The 15000-nt window shown below is 42.8% G+C and overlaps 1 protein-coding gene across 1 annotated transcript in view; it reads right to left on the bottom strand.

Moving 5' to 3' along the window:
• The window catches only part of nedd9 (neural precursor cell expressed, developmentally down-regulated 9), a 31074-nt gene extending 31021 nt beyond the window's left edge, over nt 1-53 (bottom strand). Inside the window, 1 exon segment of the mRNA XM_048229505.1 lies at nt 1-53. This exon segment is cut by the window's left edge and continues 219 nt beyond it. The gene's annotated coding sequence lies outside the window, so the exon portion shown is untranslated.
• Between the last annotated feature and the right edge of the window lie 14947 nt (nt 54-15000).

Genomic DNA, 15000 nt, shown 5'->3' with positions numbered 1-15000 from the left:
CCGGAGTAGATAAATTGTAGACGAGGTCCTCAGTCTGCACTGCAAAGCACTGCGCTACACAACGACCTGCTTGGTTCATTTACATAATCGGGATCCTATTGGTCCATTCGCCACGATTCCCTCCCGCTTACTAAAACACTAGCATATGACGTAATTTTTTATTGAGTGATTTAAAAACAGCCAGAGGCTAAATGTTCCAACTAAATGAAAACCTAATAATTATTTCACAGAAATGATGTAGATTTGTTTTTTTGTGTCAGACATTTTTGTGGAAAGTTCTGATAGTTTTTTTTTTCATAAATGAACACTCAGATATTCAATGTAGGCTACACAACTGTATGGATTATTTTATATTCCAAATACAAATTCCACATTAAAAAGGTGCCAGTGGCAATGAGTCCTTTTTTCATTTAGGGGAAATGGATACACACATATGCTACTATAGTTGCATGCATGCCATCTGAAAGTCAATCATGTCCCCACAGTGTGGGACCTCTTCCAGTCAGCAATACATCTTAAAGCAATATTAAACAAAGACCATGTCTGCCTAGGCCTGTTAATAACTCCTTCAAGTAGGGTTTCTACCAAAGATTCTAGAGTGCTACGCTCCGCTCTAGAATCTTTGGTTTCTACCAAGCAAAACAGTGTAAAGGTGGTTAATCAGTGAGTAACATATCTGTAAACTTTACATCTCTCTAAAGTACGTGGTATCTTTCCAGTGGGCCTGCGTCCAGCCGTGGAGTGACAATGCTGTCTTTGTGGGGCACTCCCATACACCAGGGAGAAGTGCACAGCATGAACCGCACCATCCTTTGCGCAAGACAGCTTTGCGTAGTGGTTAACGTGGGTGAGACTGATGTAAGAGGCCTCCAAGGCTTCCAGATAGTTTTTTTCCATTAATCAGAATCAGAATCAGATTTTCTTGGGCCTAGTGAGTTAAAGGTGCAGTCAGCAATCGTGCACAATTTCAAGCCCATAACATTTTTAGTCACATTCAGCAATCATCTCCTCACAATCCACTCGCTTCCCATTCCGAGTTCAATGTAAAAAAAAAAGCCTGGAGACAAACAACGTGGGGAGAACCTGTTCCCTACAAAAATGAAACCCTGTGTGGAGTTTCTCTGGGAATAGGCCTACTAGGGGCACTCTGGAGTGTTTCCTTGGTTAAAATATAATGTACATTGTTTTGGAAAAAATTCTGCTAATAATTTTAAATATAAACATAAATATAAACAAACACAACTTCCTGTGCAATCTCCGACTGCACCTTTAATTACATTTTAAGTACTTTGCAATGTCTTAAGAAGGTAGTGTTATAGTGGAATAATGCACTAACATTTTGTCTGATTGAACTAGTCTACTTTAAAGTGGTAGTTTTTAAATGGAGAACATTCCTAAGACTAACTGCAAAAAACACGACCTCATTAAGAGCTCATTTATCCACAAATCCATTCATCCATCCATCCATCCATCCATTAATTAATTAATTCATTCATGCATTCATTCATTCATTCATTCACTCATGCATCAAGGGACCCAGGATGTCTGTCTGGACCCCGGACTTGCGCACTGCTGTCTCATTATGCATAAGCCTGCTTGCAGTGACCCCACAAGAGGTGTGGCCTAGACATCTCTGAACTGATACAATGTAAAAATGTATCTCTCTCTAACTATGAACATTTTATTTCTGTCAAATTTTTTTTTAAATTCACACATTTCTATTCCCAAACAATGTTTTAAAGGGATGTTTGGCTCAAATAGGTAAAATACATAACTCAAACAGAGTTATGACAGGTGCAAAAGGTGAACAGCAAAAAATTAAATACTGTTCTGATACCATCCAATAAATAAGCAACTACAAAGATATAGAAAGTGAATGTCTTATTTCTTATTTATAATATTAAATTACCTCATACAACATGTACCATACCACTCCCAAAGAGACTAGCTCACATTAAACCGGGCTGTCAATTGGCCCCACCGTCGACTTCAAGGCAGCACTGCGACCGTCGACTTCGGGGCACCTAACTCTAACCTTAACCCTAACCCTAACCCTAACCTTAACCCTAACCTTAACCCTTGCCTAACCCTAGTGCCTTCCATGCAGTGCTGCCTGGAAGACGACGTTAGGGGCTTAAAACACTGACAAAGCTACAAAATCCACTTTCAGGCACACTGTCAGTCCTGCTGGTGCTCAAGCATACATAAAACAGATACACAAAATGTAAAAGTGTAAACAATTATAGCTCACCCTGCTTTGTTCCTGCTGACTGTAAACTGACAGGTCTGGCGCTGACAGTAAACGGCGGTGCGGAATTGCTCGAGTCTGGGTGAGATCTCAGTAAGAAAGAAAGAAAAAAAAGTGAGAGGAAACGCCTAAGCCTCTATGCCTAGTCTTCAAAACTAAAAAAACATGAACGGTGAAATGAGCAAGTTTCACACTTACAACCTTACTCTCTGCTAGTTCGCTTTGGACTACTCTGCAAGATGCAGCATGTAAAATGTCACATACTGTACTGCTACATTTATCAGATTCAGCCATTTTGAAGGTTATGGTAGGCAAGCTAATGTTTAATTTATATGAAGAGCTTATTTTACCTAATGTGATGGCCTCTAGAAATTCCCATTTACATTATTAAAAGTACCGTTTCATCTACTGTCCTGTAAGCATGTAGATAGACAAGTATTTAGAGTGTAGAAGACATTTTAAAACACATTTTAAAAATTCACCTAAATAATTTTATTGAAAGTGGTTTCAAGTGTATTCAATTCCTTCCTGTGACCTCTGAGAAATTACTTCAAGTCTTTCCATTTGTGGTAGGCTTATGCATTTCATGATGACAGACAGGAGTTTTTCTTAGACATCCAGAGGAGGACCTGGGAAACAAATCCCCCAGCAGGAGTGAGTGAGTAAGCAGCACTTGAATGCAGTGAAACTCTATACATTACCTCATAAGGATCATATACGTACCACCACTAAGCATCTCAATGCTATTTTCTGTTTTCAACAACTGTAAAACAGATTGAAAAGGTTAAGACTAATGATCTGCTTTTGCCCAAGGAATTTGACTCGCTGTGAGGAACAGGAATAAAAATACTTTAGATTTGTTCAGGTATCAAAGATATCCTTTGCCAAGTTATACTCTCTGACACACTTAAGTGGAAAGGATAAAACAATTGTCTCTGTTTCACTTTTGTAATTTTCTAGGACCCTTGCTAGGAAATGTTTTTTGTAATTTTCTAGAACCCTTGCTAGGAAAATGTTTTAAGCTTTGTTGAACTGCTGTGTATTTCATACTGGATAGGACAAATATCTAACTTTAGTACCTTGCCTTACTGTGAGGTATTGAAGTGAAAAATGTTTGAGACTTTGTTCTGTTCTCTAAAGCTGTGAGGGCGTTGAAACACTCTCATGGAGGAAGTGTGTGTGTTTTAAATGAGCGAAAACACTTTTAACTGCCTATCTCCGGAGTCTCTAATTATGGGCAGCTTGTTGATCAGATTTTCAAGGGTTAGGGGGTTGTGTGTGTGTGTGTGCGTGTGTGTGTGTGTGTGTGTGTATGAATGGGGGGTGCAAACCACTCTCTTTGTGCTGTAATCACAATGAGAACTCAGTGAGCTTAGGACCTCTGAAGGAAACAATCTAAACATGCATTTTGTCCTACCCTACAGCTGGGGAACATTTTCCACAGCTAAAATGGGTCAGTAAAGCATTCTCTATAGGGCATGATTGTGTGTGTGTGTGTGTGTGTGTGTGTGTGTGTGTGTGTGTGTGTGTGTGTGTGTGTGTGTGTGAGTGTGTGTGTGCATGTGTTGTATGTGTGTGTGTGCACTCTGTGTGCACCTGTTTCCTATACAACAATACATGCAACCATTGCCCTGCAATTTTCCCATGGGCAAAATAATGCCTTTCCTCCCTCTCATTTCAACTCAGCTTTATTTTCTTTATTTGCTTGTTTAGTTTGCTTTATGAGGAATCTTTTTAAAGACAACACAACACATTTAGCCCTGATCTGGTTTCCATAACAGTCTACTTTTTTTAACAGTTCATAGCCCATTCTCAAAGTTGAATCCTCCAGTACTTGGAACAGTTAACAATAACAACTCAACTTTGAAAAATGTGCCAGGGCAAAACAACCAACCGGAATCTTTTCTTTGTCGTGGCAGTGAAGATCCAACATTGAGAATCCACAAGAAAGATTGGCGCTACCACTTAGACGCCCAACAATGTGTGCCCCACAGTGCCATGGCAACAGTCTCCACGGGCACAGAATCCATCAGCCTAGAATTGTACCCAGCCCTACTGAAGGCGCATCTCCTGACACTTTGCCATGGCAAGACACTTTACAATTTTCAGTATTTATATGTGCAGGGCAATAAACAGCGCATGCCGTTCCACTCCCTCCGACACATAAAAGCCTCCTGTGGCATTTAGATTACATAAGCCCCCCACACCCCACTCCCCCGCCCATCCGCCCCCTTCCCTCCCCACATTTAACCTTTGGGAAACAGGGGGCCTGGGGGAGAGGTTTTAGGGCCATTGGAGGAAGTTCACAAGGTTCTCTGTCCCAGTCTGAAAGAGACGTCTGTGACCGTCAACCCAGGACTGTTGTTGTTTTTTTGTGTGTTTGTGTGAGTGTGGATGCACATGGTGCAAGCATGGGTTTGTAATGTGTGTGTGTGTGTGTGTGTGTGTGTGTGTGTGTCTATGAATGTGTGCATATACATTATATAAATGTGTGTCTATGAATGTGAGCAAATGCATTATATAAATGTGTGTGTGTGTGTGTGTGTGTGTGTGTGTGTGTGTGTGTGTGTGTTGTGCAGACAGTGAACCCTGGCCCCTCGCTGCATGCATGCATACAGACGTCTTTAAGAGCCTCCCCGTCCTTCACACTCTTAACTGGTAGTAACTGCCTTTAGATGGCTGAGTTATCACTCTTCCTCACTGCCTCCCACCACGTCCAAAGGCCTGGCTTGATGGGGCCCCCTGCCCCTCTCTCCCCCTCACTGTCCTCCCTATGTGCCCCCCCGCCCCCATGCCCTCTGGTGACCTCGTGGCCTGGCAGCGGTGGGTAAGAATGCCAGGCATGTGCAGCCAAGGCCACTCTCATAAGGACCAAAGTGACCCCTTAGGGCTCGTACATTTGGAAGTGATGTTCTGTGATGTTGTTGCATGTTGTGCCTTTTATGTAAGCGCTGGATCCAATGAACTTCCCGGAGATTGTGAAAGGGCGTTTCTAAAAGTGCTTTGATGTTGTTTAGCAGAGAAACATGTTTGTTACTTAACTCATCCCAAGATGGTTTTCTAGACTTTCCATGATCATTGCAAGGCTATCAATATCACGATTCCATGGTCTTAACATTTTTTTTTTGCTTCAAAATTGACCCCCACTTCTTTCAAATGAGCCAATATTCCTTGGTGAAGTACTACTGTGTTGTTAGTCAGGTCATGTAACATCTCTGCACATCTATGGACTTGCAAGGCCATCTGAACATTGTGAAGAGGTTTGCAGCACTCCTTACAAACAAACAAAAGCAAAAACACCCATTGCCACCTGTTGAAATAGCATCCACCATGTCCAATACTGATTACACACACACCATGTTTTTTAACCAGTTTGAAAATATGATCCGTTGCTTATGTGAGCCTGTTTGCCTGGTGACTAATTATGTGCACATGTGATCTTTAGTCACATTTAGATTCGGGGCTTCCACACATATAAGTGGCCTGTAATGGGATCCTCAACACCATTACCGTTGACATGTTTATTAAAAGAACAAAAATATGTTTCTGGCGTGCGGGCCCAACGTGTGCTAAACGGTTCATGACAGCTTGACCATTTTGAAAAGGTGCGAAAGCAAACTCTGCAGAGCAAAGCAGCATGTTTGTGTGTGTGTGTGTGTGTGTGTGTGTGTGTGAGAGAGAGAGAGAGAAAGAGAGAGTGAGAGAGCAAAAAACAAAGACAGTGAAAGGAAGAGAATGTGAGAGTGTATGTGTGATATAGTGTGAGTGTGTGAGCAAGCGAAAATCTGAGAAACGGAGATTGTTCTGATGCTCCTCTTTTGAATACCTTCCAGTATAGACAGATATAATTCTCACAGCTTCTAGTACCCACAGATATCATTGTCACTGCTTCCAGTACCCATAGATATCATTGTCATTGCTTCTAATACCCATAGATATCATTCTCACAGCTTCACTTGGACTTCATTACCCTGTAAACACGGGTGGGACTTTGAGAACACTGAGCCTGTGGCAGCGTCTGCTGTTGAGTGGCCTGTTTTTTCCTTTCTAAGGGCATCATTAAGCTGACTTTATAGCTTCTCTTTCACACCAACCCAATGCATTATTAAAATGGGCGACAACTCCATGGGGCTCCTCTGAAAGCAGAGAGAGAGGAGAGAGTTACTGGTCAAACTTAATGTCCATAAAACCTCGACTGATTGTGCCCCCCCTCCAAATACCACTGGTGAGTCTTGGTGCACAACAAACATGCTGCCGTAACTCAGCTAGTCCCGAAAACTCCCCTGGCTTTGTTTGGTCTGGAGAACTAAAGAAGGGACTTAAATTATTTCCAAAGCATAAACCCAGAAATTCAAAACAAAGTGGCGATAGCATCTCGTGTCAACAGTTCACCAGACTGGGTATGATGATTGATACAACTATGGCATCCTCCAAGCGCGGATGTTTGTGGCTGTTCTTCATTAGACATGAACATCAAAACAACATCGCAGTAAAGTCCAGGTGCTAGATAAAATAAACAACGCAAATAGACTTCACTCCAGCCGTGTGTAAACTACTAAGTTCTGGGCACCAGGCCCACCATTGGGGGTCAAAAGGCACAGTTGGGGGGCTCATACAAAGGTCTAGGGTCAACTAGTGTTCCTGGAGTGGGTGTGGGTTGGAGAAATGTGTCCCCATATCTGTAATTCTTTATGGCTCGCCTGATGAGCAACTTCTCATCTTTGTCTTAGTAGTGTATTGTATTATTACCCATTTGCCCATTTCTAGAGGGGTTGGGTGTGTATCAGTATGTGTGTGTGTGAGAGAGAGATGGCCCTGTTGAAAAGATGAAGCTTCACAGGTTTAGATGGAGTGTGTGGCTCATCATTTCTTCACGCCCTGTTCTCTGTGTTCACACTCGGGTAATCTCTATCCCCCACTCCACTGCACTCTCTAAACACACACACACACACACACACACACACACACACACACACACACACACACACACACACTGCTCCGCCCCCCACCCACTCACAGAGATGCATTGCACACATATACACATGTCCATCCACCCACACACACACACACACACACACACACACACACACACACACACACACACACACACACACACACACAGAGAATGACACAGGCACAAACACATCAACATCAATCGTGCATGCTCTCTACATTTGACACAGTTTTCAAAGCAATGCCATAAATATATACAGTCTTACAAAACTCTCACGTCTATGATGACAAATGGATAATTGACATTCAGGCATGGACTCAGCCATCATCACCACAACAACACCTGCAACAACACCTGCTTGTTGAACTTCACAGGAGAATAAATCAACTGGCCTCCTTTCCTAAGCAGGTACGAGGCCCCATTCCAGAGCTACAACGAGGAGCCTACACATTATCCACGTAAAATAGCCTTACTGTGTTAGTTAGTTAGCCTGTGCTGTGGGATCCTTAAGATCAATATTATGTCATATATGCACTGAAGGTCAAGGTTAAGGTTGGTGACATAGGTTTAAAATGCTTACATGAGAAGCACTGAAATGAATGGCTTGCCTAAATGTTTACTGTGCCAAGGATGTCTCTTCTATTTGGAATGGTTCATCGGTTTGTTTATCTGACTGTGTGCAGGAATACACCAAAACAGGCCAATTGTCATGAAACTTTGTGGAAAGGTGTAGCATCGAGGAAGGACCTGATACATTTTGGAGAAGCACACACTTACATGGTGGCTCCATGTAGCTAGTTTCATGTAAGTTGCTGTTCTGGTGTGTTGGGCAAATAAAGAGAAATAAAGTTTGAATCAGCAGTACAATTAAATAATAACGCTCTGTCTCCTTTTGCAAGTTCTGCAAGATCTGTGTCTTCAGGCACATCTAGTATCCTTATACACAACTCATCATGCAGACAAAATATTACTGCAATGTGGTCCCATCCGTGGCACGGCTGGCTGGGACACCTGCACCTTGCGCCGACGACCTGGGTTCGATTCCCGCCCCGTGGTCCTTTCCGGATCCCACCCCAACCCTCTCTCCCACTCGCTTCCTGTCATTCTCTACTGTCCTGTAAATAAAAGGCCAAAAAAATAAAATATTACTGCAATTTTTTTCCCCCTCAAAATCTCAAAATATGCATGTGTATGTATAGTGCATACATGTATGCAGTATGCATGCATATTACACACCAACACCCACCCCATCCCCACCTCCATCCCACCAAGGAGGGTGGGGGTGTTAGAGAAATGAATGGAGGAGAGTGGGAGGGTGATGAGTGGCAGAGGATGACAGCTCAATCAGAAAGAGTGAAGCATTCTGCAGCGCGGTGTGAGTTTCACAGAGGATCTCTAAATACGCGTCTAGACTCGACTGACACAGTAAAGCCTTCGTCAACCTGATCCCGATGCTCTGGCACAAATGTATGTGCAGTGTGTCCCATTCATAAGGGCACCACTGTTAGTGCAAATCAGAATCAGCTTTATTGGCCAGGTTTGCGTACACAAATGCACTGTGTCTGATCATGTATGAGTGTTGGTGCCTTGAGTGTCTGAGAATTCTGTGTATCGAGTGGCATCAAGGAGACAGATTTATGTCCTGGTTTATGTTCCTGGGGTTATGTGGTGCTAATGTGTGTGATAATTGAAAACTCAGTCATTCTTCCCACTAAGAAATTGAACTTTAAGTTATGGTGGGAAAGACTATAAAATGAAGACATTACGTAAGTGTTAAGTGGTTTTTGGGTAGCCCGTGGCATGCCAAAGTTGTTGTGAACGCTGGTTGGAGTACAAACAGTTAGTTTGTTTATGTATGTAGACACGCATCTGACTTGGAGAGGTCTGGACTTTGTCTGCTAACTACCATTTATACATCTAGCCTTTTTATATTACAACAAAGAGCAGTTCTAGAGTATCTTATCAATATTGTAGAATATTCATAAAGGTGTGCAATGCAGGTGTGATTGGACCACTACATTTTTTGTGAGCTGATAATCAAGCTGTTTAAGTGAGTAGGATGTAACTAGGAATGGGGCAGACCGTTGTGATGACTCTCTCGTCTCATATCGCTTTTAAAAAGTTTGATCACACAATAAAGAATTGAACAGAAAATTCTATCAGCCTAGGTGGGTAGCACAGGAAGGGACAGGGAAGTTGTAGCATGCTAGCATGCACCTGAATGTGTTAGCTGTGAGGGCAATGTGGGTACGCTTTATTAAAGCTGCCTAGGGCTGGTGATAATGTGATATGGCAACCTGATATGATGAGGCTTCAGACTGGGAGTTGGTCCTGCAGCAACATGCAGGCAATTAATGAACGCCCCCGCTAGATATCTATTCACCAGCGTTTAGCATTGTCCCTGTGCAGCCATGCATGGGAAACAGGGGAGATGGGTAATGGGGAAATACCCCCTCCTTGCCTCTAAACATGCAGCCTGTGATTTTGGTGAAAGGCTGTTGATACTTTAGCTCAATAGCCAATCAAATTCTGCTCCTCCATTCTGTGCTCCTAAACCATCGTGGAATGGAATGGAATGGAGTATGCCCTTTTGGTCAGCACTACTTTGTTTGTTTCCAATTTACAGAGTCAGGACCAAAACACCAGTGTGAGATTTTTTTAAGCATGCACATTGAATGGACAGCAGTGAAGGGCTTTCCAAAAAAAATGTTTAGAATGAACATAACTTTTACTACCTTTGATAAATATAAGGTGTTCATTCACCATCATTCACTATTGCCCCTGTGGAGCTACATGGAACAATGGGAGGCTATTGGCTCTAAGTGCTCTGTGCAGCTCATATGTGTGTGATGCATATTTATGATGTGTGAAGTGTTCAGTGTGTCATATGACTCAAAAGGGTGAGTGTGTGTTTTTGTATCTTTGAGTGTAGTGTATTTTTAGTGGAGTGTATTTTCCCCTGTGTATCATGTGTGTGTGTGTGTGTGTGTGTGTGTTATACACAAATGTTCGTTTGTGTATGACTGAGTACACACTGTTTACAAATGACCACACAGAGAACATTTTGTTGTTTGGGAATAAAAACATGTTTCACCCGGGCAACTCACCGCGAAAACACAAAAACACAAAAACAGATCAACATAATCTCCTCAACAGGGACATGCTCTTCCTCCTCCTCCTCCTCCTCTTCCTCTCCCTGAGGGAACCAAACACAGACACCCAGACACAGACAGAGGTGGCAGACAGGGCCCTGTCTCCTGCATTTTAAAGGGGACCCCACTCTCAACTCCTCTCAGGTTTCATGGGAGTATGAAAACACACAGTCGGGCACATGTGGTGTACAAACAGACAGAGAAACACACACACACACACACACACACACACACACACACACACACACACACACACACACATATATATATATACACTCATAGGATCACTTACACATACAGTCATAAACACACACACACACACACACACACACACACACACACACACACACACACACACACACACACAACAAACACACACACACACACAAACACACACACACACACACACACACACACACACACACACACACACACCAAACCTTTACAACTTCAGCGTCCCCTTAGTGCTCCCCCTCCTGAAGAGATCCTTGTTATTCCAAGAGGAACGGGAGCGATTCCAAATATTGGGAATGTGAGCCCTGTTTCTCTTACAGTGCACAGTCTGCACACAAAAGGAATCAGGTGAAGATAACACAGATAACATAGATTCCAACATCCCTGAACAACTGTGAATTTTTTATAGATGAAAAAAGCAAAACAAGAAGTATCACTCTCCAGCTGGTGATAAGAACAATGACTCGACATCCCTCAGTCCTTCCTCTAAATAGTAGCCTGTTTGCAGGGAGACACCTGGGAGTCTGTTTTTAATGTGAGTCACGTCGATACGCTAATGCAGACAACCAGGGAAACCATGCAATTAGGAGCCATTTTAATCTGCTGTGTCCTCCCAGATAGACAAACTTCCTGAAACAAACCCAAAACCAGTGGAGTCTGCGACAATTCAGCCCAATTTCCCCCAAAACAGAGATACATTTTACAGATCTGTTTTTATGATTAGGCATTCAAGAAAGAATCAGCCTGATCAGTGTCTATCATATCCTGCCTTGAATTTCTGATGCATTTTTCACTAAGGTCGATAGAGAATGGTGGCAGTACTGTTGTTTTGACAATAGTGAAGGAACTGGGTGTGTCATCATGAAAGTGCACAGAGCTAGACTAGAACTTTCATATGTGTGTACAGTATATGTGTGTACATGTGGTCCATACACAATCATGATATGAAAAACTGGTCACACACATGACATCCCCTGAGTACACTTGGTGGAGGAAAGATTGTGGCAGGTGCGTTTCCCTTTCAAGATAAAAGTCTCAACCCTACATTTATTGTCTCAGCATCACTTTTAGTCTACAACCGGGACTCTTCCTCTCTTTTAGGCTATTTTCACATTTGTGTTCTTTTCAAATATGCTTGTGTGTGTGTGAGAGAAAGAGAGAGAAAGAGAGAAAGAGAGAGAGAGAGTGTGTGTGTGTGTGTGTGTGTGTGTCCACACAGAATCTCTCTCTCTCTTCTCTAACCACACCAGGTCTGTGTTTCATTGCTGGTGATCTGTGGAGAGCCCTTGGCCCTTCTGTCCAGCGTTTTTTCCAACCAGGCCCCCAAACCATTCAGATGTTTTGGCCAATTCAGAGACAATCGTTGCAGAGAGGCCCAGACCTCGGCTCACCAGCACAAAATACCAGAGAGACCAAAAAGAAATGTAATGAGTAGTTCTGCCTCAGAGACTGTGAGATTGTCTGCTGTCTTCATTATACATTACAATCCCAACATTTCTGGGATTCGTACCAAGTTTCACTGTGTTCCTCTCATTCACAATTCTGCATCTGTCAGGAGTGATTGAAACATGGAGTGATGGAGATGGAGAAATCATGAAAACAAAAGTATACCAAACTTATTTGTCCCGGGTGCAAAACCAAACAAAACAAAGCAAACAAACAAGAGAAACACGCTGGTTGTTGAGTCTGAAGTGAACAGATGTCTTCTGAGCGTCTCTCAATCCCATGGGTGAAAAACAACCAGGCAATTTCACAAATTAACGAACACCTGGTGATGGTGGTATTATTGTCCCTCATTGTTGGCAGGAAGGACAAATTGTGGACCCTCAGACAATCCATTTGTGCTTTTTTTTATCCCTCTGTGCAGAAAATCCTTTCAAACAGACGAAGGGCAAGCTGAGTGGTGGTGGTGATTGTGATTGTGTCCATTGTGTGCGTGAGGAGTGAGAGCGCATTCAGACTATTCTCATTCACATTCATCTCTAATTTCTTATCTGCGCAGGAGGAAGCCTGTATTACACAGACATGACATCAACAGCATTCTTTCCTCATGAGTGAACAAAGATGGCCACTCACTCATTGTAACTTTATTGCCATCATGTGAAAGTCCAACTGACCTTGTCACTGGATCAGCAGTTTGAACTTTATTTGGTTTCCAGTCATGTGCATACATATCTATACACAAACAGAGACTTATAAACAGACTGAGCACACACACACACACACACAACATCACATGTAGTATGTACAGACACATGCAAAAACGCACATGAGCCTGCACTTCCACACACACACGCACACGCACACGCACACACACACACACACACACTCTTTCTCACACACACACACACACACACACACACTCTCTCTCACACACACACACACACACACACACACACACACACACACACACACACACACACACACACACACACACACACATACACACACACTAAAGAAGTCTAAAATACACCTATGACCCTCAGTATTAGTCTCTTCCCAGGATTGATTCTCTCTTTGTATCTATTTTTCTAGTTTGAGTCGACTTCCCTAGAGTTTTCTGCTCTTCGTATCCACAGTTTGACCATAGTTTGGTTTCTATTTACTTGCTTGTGCTTGACCATCTGGCTCCTTCTAACCTATGCAGGACAGGAGGGGAGCATTACGGAGACAGAGAGTTATGTCACTTTCAGTATGTGGATGGAGATTTGGATTGGATTGGTGTGGTGTGGTGTGTGGTGTTCCACCACAGACAGCGATGCTATTGTTGTGCTTGGAATTCTTGGCGCCGCTCCCAAGGCAACTTCAGTGGTCAGATTCAACAGGGATAGAAATATAAGGGTTTCACAAGGAATAAACAAATCAATAAAACTATTTCAGACGTGGGAGACCTTGATGTGTTGCTTTTTGGTCAGCTAAGGATTGGGGGCAATTAGGGGGTTCTCTTTATACGCACTCTCTATCCCTCTCTTCTTCTTTCTCTCTCTTTCTGTCTGTCTTTCTCTCTCTCTCTGTCTTGTTCATCTAATAGGCTCCTAGTAAGTGGAGTACGTGGGAAAGGGGCTTGTTAATTCTGCTTACGGCGGAATCTGAATGGGCGTCTACGACAAAGAGAAAAACAAAACCAGGGAGTCCATTCTCTGACATTGTTACGCAACAAACCCCAGCTGTGATGGGGAAACACTGCCTGCCCAGCCCTGCGACACGGACACTCTAACTGGGGGTTAAGTGACAACCAGACAGAGAAACATTGAACATCACCTGAGGGAGAGCACCTCACATACATCTAGGAAGACGGCACGGCACGCACAGAGGAGGGAACAAATCATGTTCCTGTTTATTTTAGGAATTTAAAGATTTGACTGTGTTCATCCTGTATGTCTTATCTTTCATCGGATGTTCAGTTGTAGCTTATAATGGTTTGCTGATAAAGGCATTGGCATTGTGTTGAGCTAAGGGAAGATCTTCAAGGCCATAGGACAGAGAAAGGTATTGTGGCTTTCCACACTTCACTGCTTTACCTAACAACCCTTATCTCATCATTATAGGATTTTTATTTCCTGAAGCGTTTCAAAGTTAGCCTAGAAATCTAGACGCACCCTAGCGGCAGCAAATTTATTTGCTCAGCCTGTACGTCTAGTATCAAACCATAGGGATTTCTATTGGCTGACGCCGTGGACTTCATCCAATCACAGCGCTCTATTTTGTTAGAGAGTTTTAAGGCGGGATAACAGGATAACGACAGTCCTGCGACAGTGAACAACAAGGAAGGTGGCTATGGCGAACGAAGAGCGGTTGTTTGAATCGGCGTTGGCGTCAACTTTGGAGGAGTTGGACTTGTGCTTTTCTTTGAAAGTTGAGCAACACAATGCACTTAAGTCATTCCTTTCGAAGAAGGATGTATTTGCCGTCTTGCCGACCGGATGCGGATATGGTCGTAGCGCTGGCCTATTGCATGCCTAGGCAGTTTGAAAGACAATTCTCTGCCCGCCCCTTGGATTAAGCGAGGTGAATGGTTCGATTCCAGACTATACATTTCAATGATATAGGATGGCCCGCCAGGCTATTTCAAAGTATCAAAAGTTTTGAAAGCAAAAAATGATCAAGCCATTCCAATATCAACAGACTTGTTCTGGAACACACTTACAAGATCACAGTTGGCACTTATACAAGTTAGCCAGCTTGCCAACTGATGTATTTAATTGAAATATATATAATACATTTGATGATCTAGTGTGGCAAAAGCTGTCCTTACATGCAATTTCCCACTACAAGCACAACAATACATAGTTAAAAGCCTGGGAGGCAAAAGGGTTTGGTTTCAATATGACTTTGAGGATAAAACATTAACCAGTCACCCACAAGAACATTCCTCAAAAAATGACATGTTGTAACTATTGCTTTCAAGACGG

This window comes from Alosa alosa, chromosome 20 (assembly GCF_017589495.1).
Source record: "Alosa alosa isolate M-15738 ecotype Scorff River chromosome 20, AALO_Geno_1.1, whole genome shotgun sequence".
Lineage (NCBI taxonomy): Eukaryota > Metazoa > Chordata > Actinopteri > Clupeiformes > Clupeidae > Alosa > Alosa alosa.
Note: the sequence above shows the minus strand (reverse complement) of the source record. Positions and strands in the feature narration are given on the sequence as shown.